A 9,164-nucleotide genomic window follows, 5' to 3' on the forward strand; every position below is an offset into this window, starting at 1 on the left:
AATGGAAAATAACAAAAAGCACAGGCCTTATAGTCTACCTTAAGAAAATGCCTTTTTTTTATAAAGCCTCGCTAAATGATTTTGTTTTACTGTTGGTTTGCTCGAACCTATATTATAATTTCCGAATATTGTGTCCTTTATCTAGTAGTATTTTGTTTATTTTTATTGTTTTTATTTTTCGTTTCATTTTAATATCAAGTCTTAAAGGAAAAATTATCGTTTTTTCTCCAGATTAACCAAATACGAAACAAAAAATATTAAATATATATTTTCTTTTCATATTTTGGCGCCTGCATGTAAAACTGGAGAGAAAAAAAAGAGGAAAGACAGTCCCTCTTGTTCTATAATTCTATAATGTAATAACTACATTTCGTCAAATACATTATTTGGAAACTTCAGATGTAACATCTTGATTTGATATATAAAACTTTTTTTTTAATTTTTTTTTTATGTCAAACAAGATGAAATACTTACACAAAATAACATTGATGTTGTTTTATAATTGTAAATGTTGGTTTGGTTCCTATTTTCCTGTTCTCTCAGCTTTTAGTCTATATTGAAAAACGATTTTAATTTTTTCGTGTTAATTGTTCAAATATTTTTAACTTCGTTGTGATGTCAGACTTTGGAATTTGTTTTATTTTTCGTCACAGTATTGATAAGTTTTATTATTTCCGATATCTATCGGATGCGGAAGATACGTGTATAACTATTCAAGTGATCAGATATTGACTCTGTTTGATACATTTTTATTAATTTTAAACAACATATCACGACACAAAAAGGGAAATTTTGTAACTGTAAATATGGATATAAATTCTAGGAATACCTCTCTGATAACAATTGAGAAAACTTCTTGAGAGCGTATTTATATCTCGTGCCGTGCAAAGTCTGTTATCTTTACGACTTTTACCGCGAGGAACTTTTTATAAATATTTCTAAGAAAGTTACTGCATGTTAACTCAATGTTTGTTGAACATTTTTTTCAAATAACTGAAAAATAATATGACAAAAAAAATATTGTCAAATGTCATAAGCCTTCAACTGTGGACAAAATCAGATATCTTTCAATTCCAAATTGTAACTGGACGCATTGTAAAATATTGACTCATTGAAAACTAAACCTTTTTTTTCTGAACAAAATCACAATAATAATATTAACGGTTCCAAATTACCTGTGGCAGATTAGTATTTACACAATAAATGTAACTTTAGCGATGCTTGATGCTCAACACCAAATTATTTGAAAATCCGTTATTTAAAAAAACGGAGCGGCGGCTTATAAACCAATGAGGGACAGAACATAGCAAATTCCAACAAGATACACATCCCAATCGAAATAATAATGATAAAGGGATGTAATAAGCGTCAAGCACAGAAACAGACAAAACTGTAAGACTAAAACTGTTTCACACAAAAGGTTTAAGGATCGGAATCGCCATGAACTTAAGGTGGCGCACTAAAGGAGTGATCTCTATCTGGAACATGGAAAATTCTAAATGCAAAATTAAGAAGAAAAGATATGTCAATATTGTCTTTTTTTTTTTAATTTTATTTCCAATTTTAAAATAATGTTCTTTATATATTCAGAATTATTTGAGACAACTTGAAAAGTTTTAACTCTTTTCATATTTCGATTGCAATTAGTGGAACAGTGACTGCTATGTCTGTCTTGGATTGGTCTGTGTAGCTCAAGTCTCAGTTTACTCTTTGAGTGGTTTTTTTTAGTGTCTTTTCTTATTCATTTAGCCATGCTTTCCGATTAATTGATTTGGATTGTCCCTATCATCTCTAAGTACTTTTCTTACATCTTGATTTGGGTCCTAAACATCTAAACAGCTTGGAAGACTGAATCAAAACATGAGTGATTCAAAAAGCATCTTCGGTCAACTTTGAATTACGGTACATGAGTTTAAAATCTTATAGTCCTCAATTAAAAATTTATATTTGTTATATATACTTTCAATTAAAGGATATCTCTCAAGAAGGTCAGATTGAAGCAGTCATACTAATTTATGACAATTTGATTTCTTGAATCTAGTCTAGAGTAATTGTTTTCTGTATTATTCGAAACAATCTGGTTTCTTCAAATATATATTTAAAGTTACATACTCAATTTGCAATTACACACAAAAATGTCCCGAGTCAAGAAAACACATGTATATTAAAGGAAACTGTTGCATTGTCTATTCATCCCCTGTTTGGGTCTTTTATCGCTATTTCCTTCAATCAGTTTTCGTTATGATATAACACTATAGTGTAGATAAATATAACATGCATCGGAATTGTAGTCATACTTTTTATTTCCTGTATTCTTGGAAATGTTTAAAACTTTGGTAAAGTTTTTACAACAACAATTTTATTTTTACCTAATCATTACCATTTGAAAACAATATGGTTTGGAATATGCAAGAAACGAAAGAAGAAAGTAAAGAAAACCAACGAAAGCATGCAGTACATATCTAGATCATGGGAAGAATTGAGTGTCCGAAATTTTATGTTTGGTACCAATGCTATGAATAGGGCAATCTGCCGTGATAATACACGGTAATCCATACAATAAAATACTTTTAAATGCAAAACAAAAGAAGACAAGATAGGTAAAATTTGTCTTTCTATTTTAGACGCATAATGTATTCCGATAAAAGTTTTTTGTTATTCTTCTCCCCATTAAATGTTAAGTGTACTTTGTGAGAATCACAGACAGCTTGAAGTCTACAGTAACCCCTGCAGAGAGAAAAACAATTCCTTATTGACACCCATGGTGTTAATACCCCCTACGAGCTTTATGCATAATATATTGATGTAATATAACGATTGAGTTGATTGACTGACGAAATTGTTCTACCTGTATTGTAAATCGTTGAACAATATATTACATTGGGGAAACATTAAGATGTGCGAGAAATTGACTTTAATTACGAATAAAAATTATCAATGCATATGTTTTGGTTTGAAAAAGACAACCTACGGTTTTTAAAAAGTATTTTACTTTATTGTCCATGTAATAACCTAAATAAGATTTAAAAAAGGCCTAGGTCGACCCTCAATTTAAATGTTATGGAAAGTCAACATTAAAATACATTGAATGATGTATTGTTAAAGTTTACTATGCGGAAACTATTCATAAGATGTTGTTTGTGAAGACCGGTTATAGATGTAGGACGTTTGTATTGAGCATTGATATGAGCAATCAGGTCTTCGATCGACTAACCTTGATTAATCATCCAAAATCAATTGGTCAATCCTCGAGTGAGGGGGTTGAAAATCATCGTTCCTGATTTCTTGAGGATTAAAAATAAGAAGTATGTGGGGGATAACACGCACCTGATTATTGTGCAGTGTGTATATGTTATGTTTGTTATATTACAGCTAACAATTACTCAGCACGTCTGTTCCATTATTGTGCATATGTTTTGATCCTTCCCCAATTAACTGTACTTCCGACTGCACAGTATGGGTCAGTTCATTTTGGAAGCTGGATATTTTGCATTGTCAATTTAACGCTTTGACAAACGAATTGTCAATCATGATGGGAATTGATATAACCATGAATAAGCGCAAATAGTTTGATTTTAAAATTTAATGCTTTTCCCTAATACTGTAATACATGCAAATCTTACATTTACCAATCGAAATGCAATGGGCTCTTTATTAACTGATTATGAATTTCTGCCAAAAAATAAATCTTTGTCATTCTGCACTGAAAAATTTTGTATCGTGAAAACGGAGGTCCCATGGGCAGTTATAGAAGTACTTTGTCTTTAAACATTTGAAATCTTTTCAAATATTTTTAAAAGTTCTGAAGCAAAATGAGCAAAACATGCATTTTTCTTAAGGAAGAAAAATCTGGTATATCGAAAAGGTAATCGTGATTACCAGCCACGAGAGAAAACAAGTTAGCTTGTATACTTGTATCACAGACTTATAAACGAACGTATAAACAGAAGACATACACTTAGAACAATATTGATAAGAGCTTATATTGTGAATTGACTTTGTGGTGTAAAACTTGTTCCTTAACTTTTATTGATGTTTGTTTTGTAGATTTTCACTTCTACAGTTTTTGTAAACATACACGACACCCCTTTTATAAAATTTACTTCCAAATAAATATGTACTTTATTTTATGTAATTAAATCGATTCTAAAAATAATAAACGTATTTACTTATTACGTTTCTTAAAGAAGATCACAGATTACAGATTAAGGTCAATAAATTGTGTCAAATTCAATTTTTAAATTAACTAGGATATTAGTGAATGAATAGAAATGAAGGACTTCCTGAAAGAATCATTGACTTATTTGGGCACATCCTTATTTGCATAAACGCACAGATAGTAAAGGGTAGTTTTGTATATGTCAGAAGAAAATTTATGAATGGATTTGATGTTATCTTCAAACTTGTGTAATGTACAACATTGATTTATATTTTCGTCAATAAAAATACATACAAATAGATATTTATATTAAAAACAAAATATTTCATAATGGTGAACAGAATCAATTATTAAAAACTAAGTCGTTAGATAATTTGTTTAAAGACCTACATTTTGATTGTATTGCCTATATTTGGAGGAAATAATTTGTTTAATGACCTACATTTTGATTGTATGGCCTATATTTCGAGGAATAAGTTGTGTTCTTACTGCATTTACTATTAACCTATTTTCTTGATTTAAAAAAAAGTAAAACATAAAAACTTTAAAACTAGACTAAAAGCTGACTGAAAGATCAGACGAAATCAGGGTTTTTGATCATTCTGGTGTCAACGTATAGATAACATGGCATCACTTGGTGGACAGAACACAAACGCTTGAAAAGAAAAGACATAGATATATGATATATTTAGCGTAATATTTAGTATTTATTGACCTCAGATCTGTGGAAAGGACAAGATGTTTGGCTTGATATATATTTGACTCTTACAATTGAAAATAGTTAAAGTTTAGTATTATATTTTAAAAGAATTTTGCAAAACGTAAACTATTAACCGAATCATATACCAGCAGTGTATATTAACAGAACAAGACAATTTATACATAGATATAAGAAGATGTGGTATGAGTGCCAATGAGACAATTCTTCATTCAAGTCACAATTTGTAAAAGTAAATCATCAAAGGGTAAAGAACGGTCGTCAACATGGAACCTTGAATTACATATCTGTTTTAATAATAATAAAAAAGAGCATAAAACAAATCAAAAACAAAAACACACAATTTATTAATCAACCTTATATTCCAAATAGAGATCTTAGGATCGTCAATTTAATGAATCATATATAGATATCAATCTTCAAGAATATGTTTCATTTAGTAATTAATTAATTTTCCCCTGAAGAATTCATGACTCAACATTAATACTCTGCATCAATTTCTAACTGACAGATGCTATGGTAAACACCAACTTGTAATACTGTATTCATTAATGGACAAGACAAAACTATGCTTTAACATTAGATACATCCAAATTGAGAGGGGAGCGCTTACAGTATAACAATAAGGAGAAACGGTATGATTTCGAATAAGACAACTATCTATCAAAGATCCGTCAAATGCAGTATGTTTGACCCTGCAATATTCTAAATGCGAGTTCCATGGCATGTTCTTATAATTCAGTGGCTGTTGTTGGTTGCTGTTTGTCATATTTGTTATTTCATATACTAACATGGTCGTTGGTTTTCTCGTTTGAATTATTTTTTAAATTTTGGTATGAAGGAGTATTTCGTATCTTACTCTGCGGTATCTTTTGATATTTGTATAAGACCATACGGTCATCTATAATTGACTTCATCAAACGCTCTTTGGCCTCTAGTTGATAATTGTGACATTCGCAATCATACCCTATATATATTCCTTTCTTTTTTTTTATTCTTTTTTTTTAAATGTTGCATTTGCATGTATGTAGAAAACCAAGTTCAGTATTCATTAATGGACAAAACCAAGACATGTTTTCATTAACAGACAATAACACTATGTAATATAGAGGAACAATAACAAACAACATATTCATTAATGGACAATACCAAACTGTGAATAAATAATTAATGCGCACATCACGCAAACTATCATATACTAATAATTGGACAAAACTAAATATAAGAATGATTTAGTAAGCATTGGAAAAGAATTATATACATGTACAATAATAGATCTTGAAAACACGAAATTTGTTATGTTGAAAACGTAGACAAATTGATGACTTATATACACTCAATCAGTGAGATTAAGACACACTTCAACTAAATACCAAGGGCCAAATATGTGAACAACAGCAAATCAATATACGCAAAGGACGTACTATTCATACTATATATTAAATATATTTTCTCTTTTCGCTTACTGCATTGAGTTGTCAAATTAACTTTAACGCGAAATTTGGCTTTATATAAGGTCTTATTTTTATAACATTATTAAAAGTATGTATGAAATTAGCAAATCATGTGTCAAAATTCAAAATCAAGTAAGTGATTTTTTCCCATTAGATATTGGAGTCAAACAAGGTGACAACCTCAGTCCGAATTTATTCAAGATATTCATAAATGATTTGCCCAGATATTTGTCAGATACTAGAGACCCAGTTAATGTCAATGACAAAGATCTACATTGTTTAATGTATGCTGATGATATTGTTTTATTATCTACATCAGCTGAAGGACTACGAGAAAAGCTGGGAATGCTTGATAAATTTTGCAAAGATTGGTGTCTCAATGTGAATACTAATAAGACAAAGGTGCTGATTTTCAACAAGGCAGGCAGACATGTAAAACAGATATTCACATTTCAGAATATAAATCTGGAATGTGTTTCAAAATACAAATACCTAGGTTTATATTTAAGCTCATCTGGTTCATTCAGTTATGCTCAAAATGAACTATACAAAAAATCCCTGAAAGCTCATTTCAAATTAAGGAAAGATCTTTTATCACTTAATCCTGATGTAAAAACAAGTATTCATGTTTTTGACCACACTGTAAAACCTATTTTATTATATGGTAGCGAAATATGGGGGATGTTTAATTCTCTTTCCTCTAAATGTAAGAAGGAAGATATATCTTTTGAAAAATTATATTCAGGTTTACCCTGTGAGAAACTTCATATAAAATTTTGTAAATTTATACTTGGGGTACACAAGAAAACAACAAATGCTGCAGTGTTATCTGAACTTGGAAGATTTCCAATATATTTTAATATTATAAAAGGAATGTTATTGTACTGGTATAGATTAGAGAATTTAGGTGATAATTTTCCTCTATTAAAAGAGGCATATACACAATCAAAGACACTACATCACATGAATATAACATCATGGTACGGTTCAATAAATGTTGTTTTTAAAATACTTGGTATTGACTATACAAATGCCATAAATGCTCCATTTTGTGAATCCTTATACAAATTTAAGAAATATATACAAACCAAGCTATCAATATTGTTTATTAGCTGTTGGAAAAAACAAATAGATAAATTTTCAGACAGTAAACTGAAAACCTACCTTTTATATAAAACAAATTTTGGTTTTGAAAAATATCTAACATTGATCAAGAATTTTGAACTTAGAAGAAGTTTTACTAAATTACGTGTATCTTCTCATAGATTACAAATAGAATTAGGTAGATATCAGGGTATTCCCCGAATTAACAGAATATGTAATAAATGTTCTTCCAATACTGTCGAAGATGAGGCTCATTTTCTATTTGATTGTAACAAATTTGAGGATGATAGAAATTGTATGTTAGCTAGTATTGCACAATATAATTCTTATTTTAATCATATGAACAGTCAAAGCAAAATTATCTGGTTATTTAGTGTAGAAAATGTTGAGTTACTTAAAATAATATGTAATTTTATATACAAACATCTTCCTTAGTGAAGATTAGTTAAAGGAGATCTATGTGTGTATATACATTTGATTGGACATAGAAAATTATATTCATCTGAATATCACAAACATACTAGCCGATTAAAAAAAAAATAAAAAATTGTTAAGATATATTATTTATTCAAATGTTCTCTTATATCCCTGAGGCATCGTCCCCTGGTATCAACTGCATTCAAGTTACCTATGATGCTTCCTTGTTTGCTTTTGATACAGGTAGGAAAGAGACATTTACACACATTTTACATGCCTATGGCCCATAAGGTATCGCCCCCTGGTGTCAGCTGCCTTTAGGAAACCATAATGCTTTCCTATTTGCTGCTGACACAGGATGAGTCATGGACATGTTTAATTTCTACTTTCTTTTTGGCTAATTATTATATATTTAATTGATCCAACTTTTTGTGTACTATACATATGTGGATATCTATTTTTCTTTTTTTCTTTTTGGGCTACTTGTTTGTTATCTATATCAACCACACTTGCAATAAAATGCATTAGTATTAAAAAAAAACATACTATAGATTCTTTATCTACGTATTCTTTAAGAACTTAAATAGTTCTCGTTTAACTTTTTTTTTTTTTATCTCATTGTTTGTATTGTATTATGAAAAAAAATTATTGATGTTGTAATGTTTATGCCCTTTGGGGCCCATAATTGGAAAATAAAATATCTTATCTTATCTTATCTATCTATAGAAAACATGACACATTCATTTGTTTGTGCCGTTCTGAATCTCATCATGCACACGAGTGTTCAAATACTTTTGCTTCAATATAAAACAAGAAGATGTGGTATGATTGCCAATGAGACAACTATCCACAAAAGACCAAAATGACACAAACATTAACAATTATAGGTCACCGTACGGCCTTCAACGATGAGCAAAGCCCATACCGCATATAGTCAGCTATAAAAGGCCCCGATAAGACATTGTAAAACAATTCAAGCGAGAAAACTAACGGCCTTATTTATTTTAAAAAAATGAACGAAAAACAAATATGTTACACATAAACAAACGACAACAACTGAATTACAGGCTCCTGACTTGGGACAGGCACATACATAAATAATGTGGCGGGGTTAAACATATTTAAGGTTATACGATACAGTTACAGGGAAGGTAATGACGTTGCTAACGTAATTTGTTATTTTCGCGACGTCAAAGGGAAAAGATGCATTTTTCGAATGATTTTTTTCATTCAAACTGATTTAATGTGAAAACGAGTTCATGGACCTCTATTTTTCAAAGCGGCATTTTGTTTCATTTTGCGGGGAGATTAT

This window comes from Mytilus trossulus, chromosome 1, assembly GCF_036588685.1.
Source record: "Mytilus trossulus isolate FHL-02 chromosome 1, PNRI_Mtr1.1.1.hap1, whole genome shotgun sequence".
NCBI classification, from domain to species: Eukaryota; Metazoa; Mollusca; class Bivalvia; order Mytilida; family Mytilidae; genus Mytilus; species Mytilus trossulus.